At 38.3% G+C, this 25,664-nt stretch overlaps 1 long non-coding RNA gene across 1 annotated transcript; it reads left to right on the forward strand.

The window, feature by feature from the left end:
• The first annotated feature begins 8,585 nt into the window (after nt 1–8,585).
• LOC143504681 (uncharacterized) lies at nt 8,586–19,446 on the forward strand. Its single transcript, XR_013127621.1, has 4 exons — nt 8,586–8,742; nt 11,025–11,075; nt 12,206–12,269; nt 19,053–19,446. It is a non-coding gene; the product is annotated as an uncharacterized LOC143504681 (long non-coding RNA).
• Nucleotides 19,447–25,664: the final 6,218 nt, after the last annotated feature.

A 25,664-nucleotide genomic window follows, 5' to 3' on the forward strand; every position in this document is an offset into this window, starting at 1 on the left:
GTGACGTGGAGGGAACGAAGTAACTGGTAACTACGGACAGGAAGCACATATTAATGGTGAGTTAACGCTTTTCCCCATTTTGTATATCGTTGGTCTGTAAGGTGCATTATTGATAGCTGCTTATGCTCATGTGTGTTGCCCTACTGTGCAACCTCGTCGTCAAAAGCGTTGCTATTATGAAAAGGTTCGAAGCCTTTGATCCAGACTCCTAATGTGTTTATAACTGAGCTCATTCACAGCAGACTACTATATAACGGGTAAGTTATGGCTATAGCTAGCTAGCTTTGTGGCTACTTCAACATCAAGTAAGGGAACGCTAAGTTACGGTGAAAGATGTAGTTTTACAAACATTTGTGTAAAAGCTTGATGTTGCATTGTGTTAGTCGGTGTGCACATCTTTACAACATGCAGATTTATTAAGAGTATGTTAAATTAAAGCTAGATAGCTAGTAAATCGCAGGTAGCTAAACACGTAGGCGTTAACGTAGTTGTCTACAGCAGCTGCCTGCTGTTTTGTTTAAAGTCATGGCCAGATTTGCTTTTTTTTTTAAAGCAATATGAAATAAAAAATATTGGCATTAGCTACTTGGTTGCTAGCTTGCGTCATTCACATTAGTTCAAATATTATGCTTTTTTTAAATGTTCTGTTCATTTTCGTGATTACATCAGGCAATGGCAGTGCTTTCCCCAAATGAGGAAACTGCGAAAGAATAACTGCTCACGGAGCCAGCTAAGGGTATCGCGACTTCAGACTTGGATTCAGACAGACAGCAGGTAAAATGTTGCGCTAGAAATAACGTGTAATTTACTGCATAATTAATATAACGCCTACTTTTTCAGCATTTTTTAGTTTGGTAAGTATATGAATAACTAAAAATGTAAGTTGAAATGATTTGATAACCATAGGCTATAGCTAAACATCTTGCAGTCATATTGATGGATAACAATATTAAGGCCAACATACCATGTTGCTGCTTAAATTGGCTACAAAGAAACAGCAGTGTATACAATCCCCAACTTTCACTTGGTTTCTTTAAAGGCTTTATTCCATTTTTAGTATATTGTCACATACATGCATGATACTTTGTGTTTACTGAAGCTTAAATGTTTGAAAACATTAATTGCATAACTTTCACCTTTATGGTTGTGTAGGATGTGGAATTCCATTTGAAGCCCACAGTTCTATCAGTTGTCCAGCAGAGGTCGGTGAGGGTTATCTGCTGGCCTACATGGATGGCGTTCAGGGCAGTCTCCCGCCAAAGGGATACTTGGACTCTCTTGTATCCATCCGCAAGTGAGGGGTCCACAATGGGCACGTCCCCCTCGTGAAGCTTGACCTGTCGAGGTGCACTCACCTCAAAATAAATCAAGACAAATATTTGCACTGTAATTGCATTGTACATGTCTGCAAAAGTTTACACTGTACAAAAGTCTTGATGGGCAGCAAGAAAATTGGATGTTTATATTAAAAAATAAAAAACAATTTCAATTGAACAACAAATGGATTTAAATGTAAGTACTTATTCTAAGTAGCATTTGTGGCAGTGCAAATGTGTCATGTATCCTTCATAGAGTAAAATGTAATGATCTATTATTCCAGAAACTACCCAGCCTTATGCATTTTCCTCCCTATTTAGTCTAGATATCATTAATTAACCAAAACTTGAATATGTTCCTAATTATTCAGAGATTTTGAAATATAATCTGTTCCACCACTGGTGACTGGCAACAAGTACACACGTGTGTGCACACCTTAAGTGAACACAATGGAGTATAACTTACAGCATCCACTGTTCCCTGCAGGATGGCAAGATGGTTTTCCGGGGTCTTTTCTCCAATCTCTGCTGTCACACTTTGAGGCGGTCCTGAAGATTTTGGTGTCTTTCGTAATTAAAAAAAGTCCTGCCTTTTTTTTTTTTTTTTCTTTGATAATGGCATAACCCCTTAATAATGTAACCCCCCCCCCCCCCTCCATGTTGATGTGACTGGACTGGTACTCCAAATTGATGACAACTTTTAATTGCATGTTGGCCATCAGTAATGCCAAAATGCATGTAATGGTTGGATGAGGCTACAGTGACCTTGTCCGCATTGAAACTAAAACTTGTAGCATGGTCTACATTTTTTTTTTTTTGAGCAGACACTACTTTTGCAGCTGGTGGCCTGCTGTATGGGGTGGTGGCTTTAAGTGCTTCAGATATAGTTTGCCATTGTGATGAGCCCTGGAGGGAGGCAATGGAAACAATACTGTAGTTTTGTAAAGTTTTCTGTTAAATTGAAAGTTATGTGATTTAAATAAAAATCTTTGTTCCAACTTTGTCATAAGGTAGTTTTATAAAAAGGAAAGTAAGATATTTATATAACTGTGCTGAGCTTTACTTTACTTTATTCGAAATGCAGTAATTGCCCTGCCACTATGCTCATAAAAGGTCGAAGTCACCAGGTCCCTTGGTGTATTCAGTTGATACCAATCACTACCACTATCTTATTATTTATCTAAAATGAATGATGGAAGTCTGATGGCCAAACGAGTACCGCCTGTTGACATAAAAATAGACAAAGGCTATAGCCTACTTTGCGAGCTCATCAATGCCGCTAGAATCGAATTCGGAGGCTAAACAGTTCAATAATTTGCCTAAAGTAAACGGCTACATAAGTGCAGAAATGTAAGACAAATTTAAGCATAATGTCATTGTTTTAATTTTGCCGGTTTATGCAGTAGTGTAGCTACTTCAGTCTGGTACCGGCTCTTAGACACCATGGTGATTTAACTTCTATATTGTTACCGGAGCTTGTTCAAATAGATCTTGTGGTTCTTATATGGCCAAACACCAAAATCCTTACCAAACCTTATTTAGGCTATATGGGGAAATTAGGTTTTTACAGTACCCTTATTTTATGTATTCGACGGGTGTTACTTAATGCTACTGAAATATCGGTTCCATATATAAAGACCATATAACACCATGTTTAGCATATAAACAGTTGAATCAGTTCAGCAGATTTAGTTGTTCAATCTATATTGTTCCTATGGAAAGATGAAGGAATGAAAAAAGGATGAATATTGCATGAGTGGTGAAAAATAATTGGACCTTTATTGATATCAAACCAGATTTTCCATATAGTGATATTGAGGGTAATATCAGAAAAGGCATTGAATGCAGAGAAAAATTAAGGTAGTGAAAAATGAATCGAAGACAATGGTGTGAACAGCACAGGATGAAAAAGAAGAGATAAAAAAGTGGATTGTTGTAACAGCATGTAAACCTTTTTACTAGAATATCAGCACACAAATTGTTTAATTAATATTAATTATGAAAAGACAATATTATATCAATATAAACTGAAAATATCTGTTGTATCATATATTTTTTATATCTATTTAAAATTTCAAATCATGTTTTGAACAAGAAAGGGAGTTCATATTAAAAAACTATAGGACTACATAACAAACACATTGAACAACTTACAATATTTAAAACTGAATTATTTAAACAAGAACATGTTTCTTATAAACTTTTCATAGTATTTCAATTATTTTGTTTTGTTTAATTTTAGCTTGGCACTCTACAGGGAGCATGTATACAAATTCATGTAGTGAAATGTCATTGAATGCATTTTTTATTACTTCCCATTCAATGACCAGTTCCTCCTCTTTTTCTGTCATCAGCAGAACGTGCTGGTCTTTTTCCACTAATCCTATTATTTTGACACGTTCTGTTTTTGGGCCCTCTTCACTTTCCTGTAATAGAAAAGAGTTACAAGAAAAATACCAGTTAGAACAAGGATTTTTCAACTATGTGCACTGCTATAAAGATAGATGAATGTATCTTAGGATGTCATGTGTTCACACAGAAGAGTGAAAGGCAGTCGTGGCCTGGTGGTTAGGGAACTGATCTTGTGACCGGAGGGTTGTGGGTTTGATTTCCAGGCCTGAGGCCATGACTGAGGCCTAAACCCTCAATAAAAATGAGATAAAAATGTAAGTCGCTCTGGATAAGGGCATCTGCAAAATGCCGTAAATGTAAAATGTAAATGAAACCAAACAAAAAAGGTATCAATACTTTCAGTTATTGCGTTGTAGAACTGTAAAATTGTGCAGTTACTTGAGTCGTCTCAATGAATGCATATGAGTGACTTTTGATCCCATTAAAAATAACTTTAAACTATGTACAGTTATAAAGGAGTGTGGCCTATTATGATCCCACAGAGATGTAGGCTGTGAAAAATCCGTTATTTTTGTCTTCGCTATTTTCAACAAGCGAACGCTTAGTGCTAAAGATTCGGCTCCGCTGCTTCGCGAGTCACGTGATCGGATCCCCGCATTTGTTTATGGGCAGAGACGAACATGTGAGTGGAGATACAGCATATCGATTAACTTTTAACATACAAACTCAAAAGAAATTGGGGGATATTTTCCAATGACAAAAAATCCTCACCCATTACGCATAGTAAAGCGCAGGTAGCTAAAACACGTAGCCATTAACGTAGCTGTCTACAGCAGCTGCCTGCTGTTTTATTTAAAGTCATGGCCAGATTTCTTGTTTTTTTTAAGCAATTTGAAATAACATTAGCATTAGCTACTTTGCTGCTAGCTTGTGTCATTCACATTGGTTCGAATGCATTTTTAATGTTCTGTTCATTTTCGTGATTACATCAGGCAATGACAGTGCTTTCCCAAATGAGGAAACTGCGAAAGAATAACTGCTCACGGAGCCAGCTAAGGGTATCGCGACTTCAGACTTGGATTCAGACAGACAGCAAGTAAAATGTTGCATGAGAAATATCGTGAAATTTCCCACATAATTAATATAATATGTTAATTATTATAAACATAATGTTAATATAAAGTTGGCCTATTATTTTAGGCATTGATTTTTTTTTGTTTGGTAAGTATGCGAATAACAAGATGTGTATTTATGTTGAAATGGTTTGATCACCATATAGGTAAACATCTTACAATTACATTAATGGATAACAATATTAGGCCTATATACAATGTTGCTGCTTAAATTGACTAACAAGAAAATGCAGTGTAAACAATCCTAACTTTCACTTAGTTTGCAGGTTTCTTTATAGGCATTATTGCATTTTTATTATATTGTCACATACATTTTAATACTTGAGTGTATTTACTGAAGCTGTCATGTAAAATATATTAAATGTTTGAAAATAATAATCGCATAACTTTTTTTTCACCTTTATGGTTGTGTAGGATGTAGAGTTCCATTTGTAGCCCACAGATTTATCAGTTGTCCAGCGGAGGTGGGTGATTGTTATCTGCTGGCCTTCATGAATGGCATTCAGGGCAGTCTCCCTCCAAAGGGACACTTGCACTCTCCTGTACCCATCCGCAAGGGAGAGGTCTACAATGGGCACATCCCCCTCGTGAAGTTTGACTCGTCGAGGTGCACTCACCTGACAATAAATCAAGACAAATTTGCACTGTACATGTCTGCAAAAGTATACACTGTACAAAAATGTATCTTAATAGGCAGCAAGAAAATTGGGTGTTAAAAAAGACCAATTTTATAGTAAAATCAAATTCAATTGAATAACAAATTGATTACATTTTAAGTACTTATTCCAAGTAGCATTTTTGGCAGTGCAAATGACTCCTGTATCCTTCATAGAGTAAAATGTAATTTATTGTTCCAGAAACTACCCAGCCTTATGCATTTTCCTCCTTGTAGCTTAGATATCACTAATTAACCCACACCTGAACTTGTTCATAATTATCCAGAGATTTTGAAATACATTCTGTTACACCACTGGTGATTGTTTGGCAACAAGTACACACGCGTGCACAACTGTTTAAGTGAACACAATGTAGTATAACTTACAGTGTCCACTGTTCCCTTCAGGGTAGCAAGATGGTTTTCTGGAGTCTTTTCTCCTATTTCCGTTGGCACACTTAGAGGCTCGACGACCCGGATCGCCCTTTGTTCTGCCTCCATGGACACATCAAAAATGCCGGTTCTGAAGATTTTGGTGTCTTTGGTGATTAAAAAAAAGTCCTGCCCTGTTTTCTTTTCTTTAATAACTGCATAACCTTTAATAATATAAACCCCCCCTCCTCCATGTTGATGTGATTGGACTGGTAGTCCAAATTGATGACCACTTTAATTGCCTGTTGGCCATCAGTAGCGCCAAAATGAATATAATGTTTGGATGAAGCTACAGTCACTTGGTCCGCGTTGAAACTAAAACCTGTAGCACGGTCTACACTTTTTTTAAAAACGCACTTGACTTTTACAGCTGGTGGTCTACTGTATGGGGTGGTGCTTTTGCTTAGTGCTTCAGATACAGTTGCCATTGTGATGAGCCCTGCTGGGGAGGAAAGAGAAACAATACTGTAGTTTTGTAGAAAGGAAATGCAAGTTTTCTGTTCAAATGAAAGTTATGTGATTTAAATAAAGACGTTATTGTTCCAACTTCTTGTCATAAGGTAGTCGTTTTATAAAAAGGAAAGTAAGATATTTATATAACTGTGTGCTGAGCTTTACTTTATTCGAAATGCAGTAATTGCCTTGCCGCTGTGCTCATAAAAGGTCGAATCCCCAGACTTCAAGTCACCAGGTCCCTTGTTTTATTCAGTCGATACCAATCACTACCACTATCTTATTTATCTAAAATAAGTAATGGAAATCTGACGACCAAACGAATACCGCCTATTGACATAAAAAAATAGACATACTATAGCCTACTTTGCGAGCTCATCGATGCCGTTTTAATCGAATTCGGAGGCTAAACAGTTCAATAATTGCCTAAAGTAAACGGCTACATTCATAAGTGCAGAAATGTAAGACAAATGGAAGCACAATGTCATTGTTTTAATTTTGCCGGTTTATCCAGTAGTGTATTTATCCAGAAGTGTAGCTACTTCAGTGAGCTACCGGCTCTTAGACACCACTGTGTTTGAGAGACGAAACCTCAAGACTACCGCATTAATAAGTTACATTTCGTCGCTGCGGAAAATGCTGGCGGAACGAGTAAGATGAGCGCTGATGCTGTAATCAACCTCTAGCTATGACACTTGCTACATCGGATAGGCTAATGAATCGAAAAGAACAATATGATTTAACTTCTATATTGTTGCCGGAGCTTGTTCAAATAGATCTTGTGGTTCTGATATGGCCAAACACCAAAATCCTTACCAGACCTTATTTAGGCTATAAGGGGAAATTAATTAGGTTTTTACTATACCCCTATTTTATGTATTCGACGGGTTTTACTTAATGCTACTGAAATATCGGTCTGTCTATTTGAGTACAAAGGCTTTCTCGAAGTTTGAGTCCAGTTGTGACGAACACAGCATAGATATAATCATTTTGATCGCAACAACATAAAAAACACATTTTACATCCATTGATTAATGTATTAGCCTATCAATGTCACTCAAAATGTTTTAAACTCGACGTTATAAAGACACTACTGCGCACTTTGGGCTATTGTTTCTGGTCATACTCAGTTACACGGGAAATTATTCATCTGCGTTAAACTGTTATCCTCTATTCTGAGGTAATATTCAGGACCCGGGAGGCCTACACACAGATTATATTAACAACCTGAACAACGAAAAAAAATTCTAACAAAATTCTTTCAGCTAAGATCACTTTCATAATTAACGAACAAAATGAGACACGTTGTCATCACATTACTAGGCTAATAAGTTTAATTAAAGTCAATTAAAATTTTCCAAATAATTTACTATCAGTTAAAGAAATATAGTTAGTTATGTTTTGTGATACTACATACATTTATATTTTTAGCCAGTATAAACCTTCAACATAAAAAAGAAAACAGAAATATGAGAATTTACCTTTTCTATTCAGTTATTTCTTGACGTTGGCTTCTGATCTCGAAATGGTAAAGATTAGTGAGAGTGATCGAAGATAAAGCTGTTTATTTCTGAATGAGACATAATAAAACTGTGACATCCTATGGTAATAGTTGCTTTATGAAAACAGAAAATCCGATAGGTGTTGCTAAGCAAATTCCACTTCTGACTTCATGACACTACGACAGTAAAGACATAATAAAACAGGCATCCAGTATGAATAGTTGCTTTAAAAATTCTGAAACGTCTTGCTAAGCTGATTCATGATCTGACTCCATGAAGAAACACTAATTTGGAGCTGTATAAAGTAACCCAGACTATGTTTAACAGTCAGATACCCCATGGCCAAATAGCCTACAAATATAATCTGTTGTTCCAAAATCAGACATGTATTTCCAAATTATTTTCAGTTTAACCCGTTTATCCCATTATATCTGACATTTATAATAACAGACACTATATTCAGTTTAGCCATTTTTAATACTATAACTGTGAAAATCTGTCCGTCAGTCACAATTGTAACATTTCTTTAATTAAAGTTAGACTGAGTCTATCAGTGGTCAGTTTATTATCAAGGTACTGTTAGATGTTTAATGTACTACTGTCACTGCGTCGCTTCTGCAGACTGCGGTGTCTAACGAGTCTCGCTTCCTCGCTAAGATTGGTAGAGAAGGGAGAATGTACAGTGTGCTGATTGGCCGATTTTGTAGTCCGTTGTTGGGCGAATGATGTCATCCATCGCAACAACCCAAACTCGAGTTCTTAGCGTTTAGCTGTCTTCTGTTTGCTTGGGCGAGGAGAGAGAGAAGTCAAACTGTCTTTGTGCTTATGCGACGAGAGAGAGAAGTGGAGTTTATTGTTGGTTCAGTCGGTCAGCGTTTGGAGAATTGTCATCTATTCATGTAAGTTAATGTAATTGTGAATATTGTAAAACAAAGTATCAATATACATATACCTTCGTAATACACCAAAGTTAGCTTATTTACCCAGCTAGGTTAGCTTTGTGCTAACGTTACCTGAGGTAAAAATTCGCTGTCGCGCAACGGCGTTTTAAAGATTTAAAACGTTATTCGATATGTATACACACAACTAGCTATATCAGCTTTAAAACGTTTAAGCTAAAACCTAACTAGCTAGTTAGGAGCGTTCGGAGGATTGTCATTTATTCCTGTAAGTTAATGTAATTGTGAATATTGTAAAACAAAGTATCAGTATACATATACCTTCGTAATACACTAAAGTTAGCTTATTTACCCAGCTAGGTTAGCTTTGTGCTAACGTTGCCTGAGGTAAAAATTCGCTGTCGCGCAACGGCGTTTTAAAGATTTAAAACGTTATTCGATATGTATACACACAACTAGCTATATCAGCGTTTAAAAAAAGTTTAAGCTAAAACCTAACTAGCTAGTTAGGAGCGTTAGCTGGCTAATATGCTTCCTTCAAGCAGCTGCCTGTTGGCTAAACTTGGACGCAAATAGTTGAGCAATGTCGCATTACTTATTGTCTGGCTAATGTTTTGGTAGCTGCGCAGAAAGTAAAACCTTTTGAAAGAATCATAGATAAATTACATTTTGTATACATTGACCCTCTGATGCATGAATTATGAAATACTGAGTCATTCTAATCTGTTTTTACACTTTATAGGGCATGCAAAAACAAATATAAACTTTTTTCCCAAAATCTTCATTTTTTCAGAAAGTTACAGACATGTCCACCACAGTGGACTACATGTGCTTAAGCACTCAAATAAAACTGTATAAACTTAATGGAAGAATGAATGTAATTAAATTTTATCATAAATCCATGAGCATTCATTTCATTGTTATGCATCATCATCCTGTCCCCCCATCATCCTGTCCCCCCATCATCCTGCCCCTCATCATTATCCTGCCCCTCATCATCATCCTGTCCCCATCATCATCCTGTCCCCATCATCATCCTGCCCCTCATCATCATCATCCTGCCCCTCATCATCATCATCCTGCCCCTCATCATCATCATTCTGCCCCTCATCATCATCCTGTCCCCATCATCATCCTGTCCCCATCATCATCCTGTCCCCATCATCATCCTGCCCCTCATCATCATCATCCTGTCCCCATCATCATCCTGTCCCCATCATCATCCTGCCCCTCATCATCATCATCCTGTCCCCATCATCATCCTGCCCCTCATCATCATCCTGTCCCCCCCATCATCCTACCCCTCATCATCATCCTGCCCCTCATCCTCCTGCCCCTCATCATCCTGCCCCTCATCATCCTGCCCCTCATCATCCTGCCCCTCATCCTCCTGTCCCTCATCATCATCCTGCCCCCCTCATCATCCTGTCTCCCATCATCCCGCCCCTCATCATCTTGATTGTCAGCATCCTCATCTCTGTTGTTCTGTGGCAGCCACTCACTCATCATTGCTGTTGTCACTATACTCATCATCACTGGAGTCAAATGAAACTTCCTGCACTATTCTATAGCTTTCCCTATTCTTTGCTGCACTTGTGGTCTATAAATGACAAATGGTTAGACACATGGTTAATCATAAATTCCTACTTATTTGAAATATTTTTTTCAAAACTAAAAGAAAGAATAGTATTGTTACTTAGATACTCCTGTATGTCACCATATTTTTTTTACCTCTATGGTTCTCCTAGAATAGAAAGATTGACAAGATATTCCAGCAGTGTTCAACAAGTGTGGCTGTCTGTTGGCCATCTTGGATTCAGAGGAGGTTTACTTGGAGTTACAACAACTAACCACTGAATACACCTAAATGGAGGGTGGCAGCAGAGAGCATTCTAAATGCTGATATGCAATTTCACATAGAAACCTTTCACCATAGGAGAAAATGACATTTAAACAGCTGTCCACTGTAGTGACCACTATGCGTCAGAGGGTTAATAGTTATGCTTCAGTTTACTTTTCACACACATCCGCTACTTGTATCGATAAAGATGTCTAAAACGGCAAACGTTAACGTGACCTGGTTTTACACCTAAATTTGACCATGGAATTACGTCATCGCAGACCCTTTACAAAAATGTTTTAGGCAAAAAAGTTTTACAATCAATTTTATTTTTATTCGTTCTTCATTACGTGAAATTACATTTAAACTTCAAAAATGTTAGGGTTATTTGCGTCTGCATGTATGAGGTGTAGATATGAGTGCATGTTTGTTTTGCATACAGAATCAGTCAATGAAATATCATTTGTGGCTTAATCTTCTAGAGAGTAATACGGTGAGTAACATTCAAGTAAAAAAGCTAATATAAAGAAATATACAGTAATAATAATCTCATATATTTTTTTCTGTCCCCACAAGATACATTGCATGTGTTACTGCTCTCCCTGAAGTGCTCAGTTACCGCACACTATAAGTGCTGCAGTGCCGCATCACAGCACTCCTGCAGTACCGTGTTACAGCGCTCCCAGAGTGCTCCGTCCCTGCACTCCCAGAGTGCCCCGTAACTGCGCTCCCAGAGTGCCCCGTAACTGCGCTCCCAGAGTGCCCCGTAACTGCGCTCCCAGAGTGCCCCGTAACTGCGCTCCCAGAGTGCCCCGTAACTGCGCTCCCAGAGTGCCCCGTAACTGCGCTCCCAGAGTGCCCCGTCCCTGCGCTCCCAGAGTGCCCCGTCCCTGCGCTCCCAGAGTGCCCCGTCCCTGCGCTCCCAGAGTGCCCCGTCCCTGCGCTCCCAGAGTGCCCCGTAACTGCGCTCCCAGAGTGCCCCGTAACTGCGCTCCCAGAGTGCCCCGTAACTGCGCTCCCAGAGTGCCCCGTAACTGCGCTCCCAGAGTGCCCCGTATCTGCGCTCCCAGAGTGCCCCGTATCTGCGCTCCCAGAGTGCCCCGTATCTGCGCTCCCAGAGTGCCCCGTATCTGCGCTCCCAGAGTGCCCCGTAACTGCGCTCCCAGAGTGCCCCGTAACTGCGCTCCCAGAGTGCCCCGTAACTGCGCTCCCAGAGTGCCCCGTATCTGCGCTCCCAGAGTGCCCCGTATCTGCGCTCCCAGAGTGCCCCGTATCTGCACTCCCAGAGTGCCCCGTAACTGCACTCCCAGAGTGTCCCGTAACTGCACTCCTGAAGTGCCCTGATTGTGTGATACTCCCTGTTACTGCCAAGAGGCCCTGTTTGTGAGCTGCCCAAAGAGGCCCTGTTTGTGAGCTGCCCAAAGAGGCCCTGTTTCTCACCTGACCAAGTGAATCATTGCAGACCAACCTGAAAAGAACCTGTTGTTGAACAACCAGTCTGAGTAACACATTGGTGTGCTGTCTGTTGGCCTATCACTCCCTATTATTATATTTTATACTGATACAATTATCTGTCACATTGATACATTTTGTTGAATTTCTCTGTCTGTATACAATGGGAAGAAAAAGCAAGAAATCTCAAGCAGCCAAGCAGCGTGAAGTGAAAAAGGCAAGTCAAGACCTCTCTGTAAGTACCCAAATGATTACTACAATCCCGCGTGTTACAGTTGTTCAAGCGTCCCACTCTCAAGGTGATGTACGTTATTCAGAATTCTCTGTTGGAAAACAGTGTACTTGTAATGCCCTTACATTCCTAGCTGTACATAATGAACATAATGCCTTAAACAGCCAGGATCTTGATAACGTTTTAATGAAGGGTGATCTTCTATACACTGCAGTCAAACTTGCATTACTGAATGAAGGCAGATTTGTAAGTGACTTTCTGACTTTTGAGGAGCTACCAACTATTATTGAGACAGACTCATGCTGCTACAACGTCATTAAACATGAACCAAAGGTCGGGTTTTTGAGAGATAATCCCTTACCAGGAATGGAGGAATACAGTAATCTGGAGACTATGCTTCATTGTCTTAGTGGAGATGTAACTGATGCACTACTGATTGTTAATGCAGAATGCATTGCTGTATTTAGAGACCGTGCTGGGAGATTTGGATTTTTTGATTCCCATGGCAGAACACCTGAAGTCCTACGACCTAGGTGTGGCACGGGTACAGCTATAATGTCGACATTTTACACATTAGAGGACTTGACACAAATACTGCTACAACTGTATGAAGGCAGCAGTGATCAGGAGCAGTACGAACTTCTTCCTGTCTCTTTTCTGACTGCAGAAATACCCATTAACAATCATGATCAGCATTCTGACAAAGTCAACAGTGCACCAGAGACAACAGAGCCTGAGATACCTGAAATTCCATCTATCTCTTGTGAAAACAGTGTCAATAGTGAAGCCTTATATAATACTGATTACAGTGTAACTCAAAAGAATGAGCCAGTTTCAAATGTTGACCAGGTAGTTCAATCCAGGTTGGGAAAAATTAACAGAGAGCGAAAAAGGAAAGCATATAGAAGAATCTATTTCCAAACTAAATCTAACTGTAAAGAAAACAAGAATATTTCACGAACAAAAAGTAAAACATCTAAACAAAATGCACAACCGAGAAGGTCACTTAAAAGTACAGATGATTCTGAGATTAGAAAAATGAAAAATCAACAACACAGACGTAAATACTGTATAAATATAAACTACAGAGAAAAAAAGAAACAACACATTGTGAGTAATTACATAAACAGTGAAGCATACAGAGACAAGCAGAAAAAGTATGTGGTCAGAAACTACAAGAACAGTGAAGCATACAGAGACAAGCAGAAAAAGTATGTGGTCAGAAACTACAAGAACAGTGAAGCATACAGAGACAAGCAGAAAAAGTATGTGGTCAGAAACTACAAGAACAGTGAAGCATACAGAGACAAGCAGAAAAAGTATGTGGTCCATAACTACAAGAGCAATGAAATGTACAGAGAATGGCATAAACATTACATTACTAATAGATATTGGAAAGATCCAGTGTTCAGACAAAGACAAAAATGCTACTTTACAAATAAGTGCAAAAATGATGTGAATTATTATGAACAAATTAAACAAAAAATGAAGAGATTATATTATAGTGACCCTAGTTTCAGATCCCGTCACAATGAAAGCTGTTCAGTTCGCTCTAAAAATAAAAGTTCTAAAATGAAGATTTTTCAGAGGACACGATGTGTGCAACACATTCTGCAGAAGTACAGACACATTAATCAGTTTCGGATGTGGAGATTACAAAGTCAGAATCAACATTCCATTGAACAACAGAATCCTCAAGTTGTGAATGCACTGTCCAATTTTGCTGCTATGACCAAAAGGGGACCAACATTTGTTTGCACAGTTTGTCACAGGGCTTTGTTTTCTGATCAAGTTCGGCTATGTGATCGTGGACGTTATCAAAAAGACCCTGCAGTGGTTTCAGCCTGTTTAACAGGAACATACATTCACACGTGCTCTGCAGATTGTCTTGATGATTGTGTGAATGAGGAGAGGAGACATGAGTGGATCTGCCATAGTTGCCATGAAAATTTGATGAAAGGAAAAATGCCTGCCATTGCTGTAGCTAATAAACTAAAGCTTACTCCCATCCCACCAGAACTGTGTGATTTGAATATCTTAGAAAGGCATATTATAGCAAAATACATACCTTTTGCAAAAATTATAACCCTTCCAAAAGGTCAACAGAAAGCTATAAAGGGTGCTGTTGTATCAGTTGCTTCAGATGTTGAAACCACAGTAAATGTTTTGCCCAGGCCAAGAGATGAATCACAGTTACTCACAGTAAAACTGAAAAGACGACTGTGTTTTCAGGGTCACTACCAGTTTCAAACTATCAATATGCATAAAGTTATGTCTGCTTTAATTAAATTAAGAGAAATTCATTCTGAATACAGAAACATTGTTCTAAATTCTGAGGAAACAATTAATTCTTTTGCAAACTGTTCAAATGATGATGAGATGGAGACCGAAAACGACAATGACGCACAACAGCCTGAAAATGTGCAGTTGAATGACCATGAGGCCACACAAAATACTTCAGAGCAGCACATTGGTTTAGCTTTAGACACATGCCTTCAACCACCAGATCTTGGTCAACAGCTCCTGTCATTCAATGATGGAATATTCTGTATTGCTCCAGCAGAAAGAAACAGTCCTACAAGCATATTCAAAGTTCCTAGGTTGGAAGCTATGGCATTTCCAGTACAATTTCCTGATGGTAATAACACATTTGATGAACTTCACAGGCAAACTGCTCTATCACCCAGCAGGTATTTTAATGCAAGACTGTTTGCTGTTGATAATCGTTTTGCCAGAGATACAAACTACATTTTCTTTGCCCAGTTTGTGACTGAAATGCATTTAGCCTGTTCAAGCATGTCCATTCAACTGAGAAAATCAAAAACTATGACACGTGATGGACGTAGAATCAACAGTTCACTTTTACAGAACAAAACTGAATTAGATAAACTTATACAAAACAATGAAGGGACCAGATTCATGCAGCCTCTGAGAGGTACACCTGCTTACTGGCAAAAAACACTCAGAGATCTGTTTGCTATGCTCAGACAACTGGGAACTCCCACATTCTTTTGTACATTCAGTGCTGCTGAGATGAGATGGCCAGAGGTAATAACAGCAATTAAAGCACAACAATGTGAAACTGTGGACTTTCCAGCATTGGACTGGTCAGAGAAGTGTGAAATATTACGTAGCAATCCAGTTACTGCCATGAGAATGTTTGAGAAACGTGTAGAAGCACTCATGAACCTCATTATGTCTTCTTCACAGCCCATTGGTGAAGTGGTTGACTATTTTTACCGTGTAGAATTTCAACAGCGAGGTTCTCCACATATTCACTGTCTGTTTTGGGTGAAAGATGCACCAGAATTTGAAGATGATCCAGATCAAGTTGTATGTGATTTCATTGACAAATACATATCATGCAAGTTGCCAGACCCAAACACAGACCAAGAGCTGAACAGAATAGTAACTGAAGTACAAACACACAGTCGAAATCACTCTAAATCATGCAAAAAAAATAACAAGCACTGCAGGTTTGGATTTCCTAAACCACCTATGGCAAGAACAATGATTACACGTCCCAGACCACCATCCCTTGACACAGATTCTGATGAGGAAAATACAGAAATAAATGAACAAGCACAGGCTAAACCTAATCTACAGAATGTGTGGGATCTGTTGAATGACACAAATCAACAGTTTGAAAGCATCACAGAACTGCTTGAAAAGGTAAATATGTCTTACCAGGACTATAAGAGAAGTGTTGAATCTCTTTCTACATCCAGTCTGATCATAATGGAACGAGCACCAAAAGACTGCTGGGTAAATGGCTACAATCCTCTGTTGTTAAAAGCCTGGAATGCCAACATGGACATTCAATTCATACTGAATCCATATAGCTGTATAATGTACATACTGTCATACATTTCAAAAGCTGAACATGAATTGAGTGATTATCTAAAGCGAGTGATGACAGATGCATGTAACAGCACATCTGAAAGTGAAACCATGAAACAGATCATGCATGCCTACGCCAAAAACCGAGAGGTCAGTGCCCAGGAGGCAGTTGCACGAACTTGCAGTTTGAAACTCAAATCATCATCTCGTGCTGTTGTTTTCATACCAACTGATGACAATGCTGTACGGATGAGTTTACCACTGAGATATCTGCAAAACAAAGACCCTGATGATGAGGATGTGTGGATGGTTGGACTGACTGACAAGTACATGTCCAGGCCAAACACTCTTGAATTTGAAAACATGTGCATGGCAGAATTTGCTAGTGAATATAGAATTGTTTATGGAGGGCAGAAAAAAGGCAAAAATGTTTTGTCATTACAGAACAACATGGGGCACATACAAAAACGTACTAGGGGAAAACCTGCCATCATTCGATTTGCTCGATTCTCCCAGCAAAAACATCCAGAAAAGTTCTATGGAACATTGCTGAAGTTATACTTACCATACCGAAAAATCACACAACTTAAGTCAACACGATACCAGAATTATGAATCCTTTTATGGCTTTGCCTCTGTAAAACTGAAGGGCTCAGATACACTTCACCGTGTTTACACCATTGTAAATGAGAACAGAGCAAAGTATGAAAAGAACAGTGAGGCTATTGACCAAGCAATTGACGATTTTGAACAAAATGGTCCAATTGAAGATGCCTGGACTTCACTGGCACCAGCAAATGAACAGATCCGTTTGGACACTATTTTGGAGCGTGAACCCACAGATCCGAATGTTATAAGTGAACAAGATGATGTTCCTGAATATTCCACATCTGCTTGTGGTAACAGCACAGCTATGCCATTGATGGAAGAGCCACAGATGAATCCTTTACGTATTAGAAAAATGTACCAGAGTTTAAATGAAACACAGGCGGCTGTATTCTATGCTGTTCGTGATTGGTGCAAAAGATGTGTTTTTGGTGAAAATCCACCTCAGTTTCTTTTCTATGTCTCAGGAACAGCAGGTACAGGAAAGAGTCACCTTATTAAATCAATTTATGCAGAAGCAACACAATTATTACGTAAGCTGCCCTGCCTAAGTGAAGAGACAGACATATCAAAACCCACAGTGCTACTAACGGCATTTACAGGTTGTGCAAGTTATAATATTAATGGAAAAACACTGCATTCCCTGTTTAAACTTCCAAGAAGCTTGAAGCCCCCATATCAAGGACTTGGAAATAGTCTAGATGAAATGAGAGCAAACTTTTATAATGTGCAAATCATGATAATTGATGAAATATCAATGGTTTCAAAACCACTCTTTGCCTATGTGAACTGGAGACTGCAACAGATTAAAGGAAACACCAAACCTTTTGGCAATGTTTCAGTGATTACAGTCGGAGACTTTCAGCAGTTGCCTCCATTAGGAAGGGCCAAACCGCTGTGTGTATATGAAGAACATGTCATTGATTTCTGGAGAGATCATTTTAAGATTATAACACTGACCGAAATAATGCGTCAAAAAGATGATCTTGCATTTGCTGAGCTGCTTAATAGGCTGAGAGTGAAAAACAAGCATGAAACACTGTCTAATGCTGACCGGTGTATGCTGGAACAGGTTGTTAAATCACCTGAAGAGTGCCCCCCTGATGCACTTCATATATTTGCAACAAATAAAGAAGTTGATAATCATAACTCAGCAACTTTACTCTCACGCTTTTCTGATATTATAAACATAGATGCAGACGATTATAAAAAAGATCCTAGATCTGGTAAGATGCAAAGGCAAAGTACCACATTAAAAGGAGACAAGTGTGATCTTAATGATACATTGCAAGTTGCAATTGGTGCTCGAGTGATGTTGATCAGAAACATTGATGTTGAAGATGGACTGGTCAATGGTTCATTTGGCAAAGTGGTGAAGGTAATCATGCAGTCACGTGAAACTGTTCCATTTGTTGATATGATTGGTCTTAAACTGGATAATGTTGATGCAGGACAGAAACACCGCAACAAAGTGCCTGGTGCCCCCAATGATATTGTTTATATTGAGAGAACAGAGGAACCACTTAAAAAAAAGGGAGCAGTGCGAAGACAGTTTCCTCTAAAGTTGGCTTTTGCATGCACTGTTCATAAAGTTCAAGGAATGACAACTCACTGTGCAGTTGTGTCTCTAAAAAAAATATTTGAACCTGGCATGGCATATGTTGCACTTAGCAGAACCACTTCACTCAGTGGATTGCACATTATTGATTTTGATGAAAATAAGATTTTTTGTGATCCTGAAATAAGTGATTCACTAGACAACATGCTAAACGCTGACCTCCATCATATCCAGCCACTTTTGCACATTGTAAGAGAATCAAATCTGAATTCATTACTAAAGGTGGTGCATCACAATACAGAGGGCCTACAAAGTCACATTGAAGATATTAGGAGCCATCATGAGCTTCTCCTTGCTGACATTCTATGCCTCACTGAAACTCACATGTCTGGTTCAGTTGTTGCTGATAGTCTTCAGCTGAATGGATACCAAATTTACAAGCGCAACAGACATGTGTCTTACTCAACCTACATTCATTTGAACAACAGTGGTGGTGGTGGTGTTGCCATGTATGTTAAAAATGATGTCCAGGCTCATCCTGTGCAGTACATTCAGAATGTAACAGATCTGGAATGTTTAGTCTTAAAAGTAGAGGCACCCAAACAAGCATTAATAGCAGTCGTTTACAGACCCCCAAATTACAATTTGACAGAGTTTTTGCCAAACCTTAATGCTCTTTTGAACTCCTTAAACATCATGAGTTACCAACCTGTTGTAGTGTGTGGGGATTTAAACGAAAATCAACTCTCAAATGCAAACAAACCCATTTTTAATTTGTTTCAGGAAAAAGGATACACTCAACTAATCAACAGAGCTACAACAGAAAAGAAAACGCTTTTGGATCCTGTGTTCTTTTCCAGCTCCCATACAAGTGCTGCAGCCGGGGTGTTACAAACATATTACAGCTACCATAATCCTGTTTATTGTGTTTTTTAGAATCAACAGATTTATCAGTAAATCACGTAATATTTCTGTGTTGTTTTAATGCGTAACGTTTTTTAATGAATAACGACTTTTTAAAAAAACATCATAATTGAACAGATAAATGATTTCAGGATTAATGAAATGCTGTCATATTACAGATGAAAAATCTTCTTTCACCAGCAGCAGTTGGTGAACCATCACAGTGGTCATTTGTGTTTTAATGCGTAACGTTTTTTAATGAATAACGACTTAAAAAAAACATCATAATTGAACAGATAAATGATTTCAGGATTAATGAAATGCTGTCATATTACAGATGAAAAATCTTCTTTCACCAGCAGCAGTTGGTGAACCATCACAGTGGTCATTTGTGTTTTAATTCGTAATGTTTTTTAATGAATAACGACTTAAAAAAACATCATAATTGAACAGATAAATGATTTCAGGATTAATGAAATGCTGTCATATTACAGATGAAAATTCTTCTTTCACCAGCAGCAGTTGGTGAACCATCACAGTGGTCATTTGTGCCATGTTCTTTTTGCCCTTCTGTCTTTTCCCTTTTTACTTTGTCTCCCCCTCTTGTCTCTCCTCTCTTTTTTACAGATTCTCTTTGGCCTGTCAAGTCTAGCATTATGATAAAAAAAGAACATAACCAAGACACACACACTCTCACACACTCTCTCACACACTCTCTCTCACACACTCACACACACACACACACACACACACTCACACACTACATAAACACAGGTGCACTTGGACACAGACTCTAACATAGAAGCTATCAAAGCATTGTATTTTCATCACTATTTTACTGTATTATACTGAATTGTTTTAATTTGATATTTAAATAAAAACAAAGTTGTCCTCCAAAGACGGGGGGGGTGGAGGTGGGCCAAAAAAACATGAAGAAATTCTAAATATGCATGTTGTATTGTGATATCCTTTAAACCTTAGTCAATATGTAATATGAATATTTTAATACTCAAGTTATAAAATTCAAAGGTTTTGTGAGAAACGGCTGTAAATCATATACAGTAAATTATGAGCAGAAACTTTGGAAATTTGTACTTTGGAACATTTCGATATGCCAAACCATGCACACCTTTGCAATTTGGGATGAAACTGGAGTGTCCAGATGTAAATGTCTCAATTATATGCAGTTTCTGTCAGGGAACATGTGCAAACTCCTCACAGGATGGGGCTTGGATTCAAGAGGAAGCTGCTATTCCAGCAGTACATCCCAAGTTGCCACTACGCACAGTGCCACAAGAATATGTAAGTGTTTTTTTTTTTTGTGTGTTTGTGTATGCATTTGTTTGTGCAGCTGTGAACAAAGTATTAGGTGTCTAAGACTTTATCCAGTTTCAGCTGGTGGCAACAACTTCGACACATTACCAGGACTGCATCCTGACAGAAAACACAAAAAGTGTAGCTACTAATTTTGTAATACACAATGTAATATTGAATAGGTGCTGTCATCCTGTCACTGCACGTGATCACTCATGTTTGTTGACAGTGTAGTGGATAAGATGCCAATGTCTCAGGATGCTCCCAAGTCTGTGTTACCTTCAGGTTCCGCCCCTTTAGTTAGGTTGTAATAATTTAATGCTGGAGTTTCTGCCACACTCCAAAAATGTTTACATTATCTCTGTCCCACATACAATCACATACAGAACTAATTGTGCCTATTTTCTCTGTCCAAATGGCTGCCCCCCTACCTGAGAAATTCCTGCGATGAGGAGAGACGAGCTTTTGCTGCTATCCACCCTGGGCCAGCCACCTTCTGCCTAACCAGCTATGGATGAAGCATCAACGTACTGCCCTGGCCCCTCTCACCACCATGAATTTTCCCCTGCTATGACTATTTCCACAGCCCTGGACTACTATTACTGACAATCAAGAAATCTAGGACTCTTAAGAATAAGAATTGTTTAGAGACGCATAACTTATTTGTTTATGTATCTGTCCAATTATTGTTGTCATGGTGACCGGCGTCAGCCAGAAGAGGATGGGTTCCCCCCCTGAGTCTTGGTTCCTCTCAAGGTTTCTTCCTCATGCCCTTAGGGAGTTTTTCCTTGCCACTGTTGCCCTTGGCTTGCTCACTGGGGGCTTGGACTCGGACACTTGTAAAGCTACTTTGTGACAACAACTGTTGTAAAGAGTACTACATAAATACATTTTATTGATTTGATTAAAAAGCCATCACAATGAAATTCAATTTTGTGCTCAACATCTACATTTTCTGGATGTAACTTATGATGGAAATAACTTGACAATAAAGTGAATTATAAATCAGTGGTTTCATACGAGGGGATGGAGGGATGAAAAGGATAAAAGGGGAATAGAATTCTAGTGATAGAGATAAAATATTGAGTCATGTCACCAAGATTGATTATTGTAACGTGAAAATGGGAGGAAGGTGGGATGAATGAAATGATGGAAGGGCAGGATGGACAAACTGAATCAATATGATGGACTGTAATGTTATGGATCAGCTAGTGAGTCATTTTCCAAGTTTGATCACTGCACCTTGAAAATTAAGGGATTTATAAAATCAAAGTGTTTCTACGGGAGGATGGTGGGATGAATGAAATGATAGAAGAGGAGGAATGACACATAACATCAATATGATATTCAGCGCAGTGCTAGGGATCTGCTATTGAGTCATGTCACAAAGTTTGATCACTATATCTGAAAAAGTAAGGATTTGATTAAATCAATGGTTCACTATGGGAGTATGGAGGGATGAATTAAATGATAGAAGAAGAGGATAGACAAATGGCATCAATATGATATTCAGTGCAGGGCTGCAGATCAGCTATTCAGTCTTTTCACCAGGTTTGATCACTGTATCTTGAAAATTAAGGGATAGATAAAATCAATGGATTCCCATAAGAGGATGGAGAGATGAATGAAATGATAGAAGGGGAGGATAGACAAATGGCATCAATATGATATTCAGTGCAGGGCTGCTATTCAGTCATTTCACCAGGTTTGATCACTGTATCTTGAAATTTAAGAGATTTGTAAAAGCAATGCATTCCTCTGGGAGGATGGAGGGATGAAGGGATGAAAAAAGAAAAGGCTGTTTTAGACCATAAAACATCATGTTTAGCATAAATACAGTTGAATTGGTATAGCATTTTAGTTGATCTATCTATATTTGATTGAGTTAGTGGTTTTCAATGGCGGGATGAAGGGATGAAAAAAGAATGAATAGAAGAAAATAAAAAGCTGTTTTAGATGATATACAATCATATAACACCGTTTTTAGCATATATACAGTTGAATTGGTATAGAATTTTAGTTGTTCTATTAATACATCTGATAGAGTTATATCAGTGGTTTCCAATGGGAGGATGGAGGGATGACAGGATGAAAAAAGAATGAATAGAAGAACATAAAAAGCTGTTTTAGACCATATGACACGATGTTTCGCATATATACAATTGAATTGGTATAGGATTTTTAGTTATTCTTTCTATACGTCTGAGTTATATCAGTGGTTTCCAATGAGAGGATAGATGGATGAAAAAAGAATGAATAGAAGAAAATGAAAAGCTGTTTTAGACCATATAACACCATGTTTAACATATATATAGTTGAATTGGTATAGTATTTTTAGTTCTATCTATACATCTGATGGAGTTATTTCAGTGGTTTCCAATTGGAGGATGAAGGGATGAATGAAATGATAAAAGTGGACGATAGACATATGGCATCAATATGATATTCAATGCAGTGCTATGGATTAACTACTGAGTCATGTCACAAAGTTTGATCACTATATCTAAAAAATTAAGGATTTGATTAAATCAGTGGTCTTCTATGGGAGGATGGAGGGATGAATGAAATGATAGAAGGTGAGGATAGACAAATGTCATCAATATGATATTCAGTGCAGTGCTAGGGATCAGCCACTGAGTCATGTCACAAGGTTTGATCACTGTATCTTGAAAATTAAGGATTTGATTAAATCAATGGTTTCCAATGAGAGGATGGAGGGATGAATGAAATGATAGAATGGGAGGATAGACAAATGGCATCAATATGATATTCAGTGCGGTGCTAGGGATCAGCTACTGAGTCATGTCACAAGGTTTGATCACTGTATCTTTAAAAATAAGAGATTGATTAAATCAATGGATTCTTATGGGAGGATGGAGGGATGAATGAAATGATAGAATGGGAGGATAAACAAATGGCATCAATATGATATTCAGGGCAGTGTTAGGGATCAGCTACTGAGTCATGTCACCAAGTTTGATCACTGTATCTTGAAAATTAAGGATTTGATTAAATCAATGGTTTCCAATGGGTGGATGGAGGGATGAATGAAATGATAGAATGGGAGGATAGACAAATGGCATCAATATGATATTCAGTGCGGTGCTAGGGATCAGCTACTGAGTCATGTCACAAGGTTTGATCACTGTATCTTAAAAATTAAGGATTTGATTAAATCAATGGTTTCCAATGGGAGAATGAAGGGATGAATGAAATGATAGAATGGGAGGATAGACAAATGGCATCAATATGCTATTCAGTGCGGTGCTAGGGATCAGCTACTGAGTCATGTCACAAGGTTTGATCACTGTATCTTGAAAATTAAGGATTTGATTAAATCCATGGTTTCCAATGGGAGGATGGAGGGATGAATGAAATGATAGAATGGGAGGATAAACAAATGGCATCAATATGATATTCAGTGCGGTGCTAGGGATCAGCTACTGAGTTATGTCACAAGGTTTGATCACTGTATCTTGAAAATTAAGGATTTGATTAAATCAATGGTTTCCAATGGGAGGATGGAGGGATGAATGAAATGATAGAATGGGAGGATAGACAAATGGCATCAATATGATATTCAGTGCGGTGCTAGGGATCAGCTACTGAGTCATGTCACAAGGTTTGATCACTGTATCTTGAAAATGAAGGATTTGATTAAATCAATGGTTTCCAATGGGAGGATGGAGGGATGAATGAAATGATAGAATGGGAGGATAGACAAATGGCATCAATATGATATTCAGGGCAGTGTTAGGGATCAGCTACTGAGTCATTTCACCAAGTTTGATCACTGTATCTTGAAAATTAAGGGATTGAATAAATCAATGGTTTCCAATGGGAGGATGGAGGGATGAATGAAATGATAGAATGGGAGGATAAACAAATGGCATCAATATGATATTCAGGGCAGTGTTAGGGATCAGCTACTGAGTCATTTCACCAAATTTGATCACTGTATCTTGAAAATTAAGGATTTGATTAAATCATAGGTTTCCAATGGGAGGATGGAGGGATGAATGAAATGATAGAATGGGAGGATAGACAAATGGCATCAATATGCTATTCAGTGCGGTGCTAGGGATCAGCTACTGTGTCATGTCACAAGGTTAGTCACTGTATTTTGAAAATTAAGGATTTGATTAAATCAATGGTTTCCAATGGGAGGATGGAGGGATGAATGAAATGATAGAATGGGAGGATAGACAAATGGCATCAATATGCTATTCAGTGCGGTGCTAGGGATCAGCTACTGAGTCATGTCACCAAGTTTGATCACTGTATCTTGAAAATTAGGGATTTGATTAAATCAATGGTTTCCAATGGGAGGATGGAGGGATGAATGAAATGATAGAATGGGAGGATAGACAAATGGTATCAATATGCTATTCAGTGCGGTGCTAGGGATCAGTGACTGAGTCATGTCACAAGGTTTGATCACTGTATCTTGAAAATTAAGGATTTGATTAAATCAATGGTTGTCTATGAGAGGATGGAGGGATGAATGAAGTGATAGAATGGGAGGATAGACAAATGGCATCAATATGCTATTCAGTGCGGTGCTAGGGATCAGCTACTGAGTCATGTCACAAGGTTTGATCACTGTATCTTGAAAATTAAGGATTTGATTAAATCAATGGTTTCCAATGGGAGGATGGAGGGATGAAAGGATGAAAAAGAATGAATAGAAGAAAAGAAAAAACTGTTTTAGACCATATAAGACCATATAACACCATGTTTAGCATATATACAATTGAATTGGAATAGCATTTTTAGTTGTTCTATCTAAACAGCTGATTGAGTTATATTAGTTGTTTCCAATGGGAGGATGGAGGGATGAAGGAATGAAAAAAGAATGAATAGAAGAAAATAAAAAGCTGTTTTAGACCATATAACAGCATATTTATCATATTAACAGTTGAATCAGTACAGCAGATTTAGTTGTTCTATCTATACATCTGATTCAGTTTTATCAGTGGTTTTCAATGGGAGGATGGAGGGATGAAGGAATGAAAAAAGAATGAATAGAAGAAAATAAAAAGCTGTTTTAGACCATATAAGACCATATAACACTATGTTTATCATATATAAGATTGAATTGGAATAGCATGTTTAGTTGATCTATCTAAACAGCTGATTGAGTTATATTAGTTGTTTCCAATGGGAGGATGGAGGGAT

The sequence above is a fragment of the Brachyhypopomus gauderio genome, unplaced genomic scaffold (genome assembly GCF_052324685.1).
Source record: "Brachyhypopomus gauderio isolate BG-103 unplaced genomic scaffold, BGAUD_0.2 sc314, whole genome shotgun sequence".
Taxonomy (NCBI): Eukaryota; Metazoa; Chordata; class Actinopteri; order Gymnotiformes; family Hypopomidae; genus Brachyhypopomus; species Brachyhypopomus gauderio.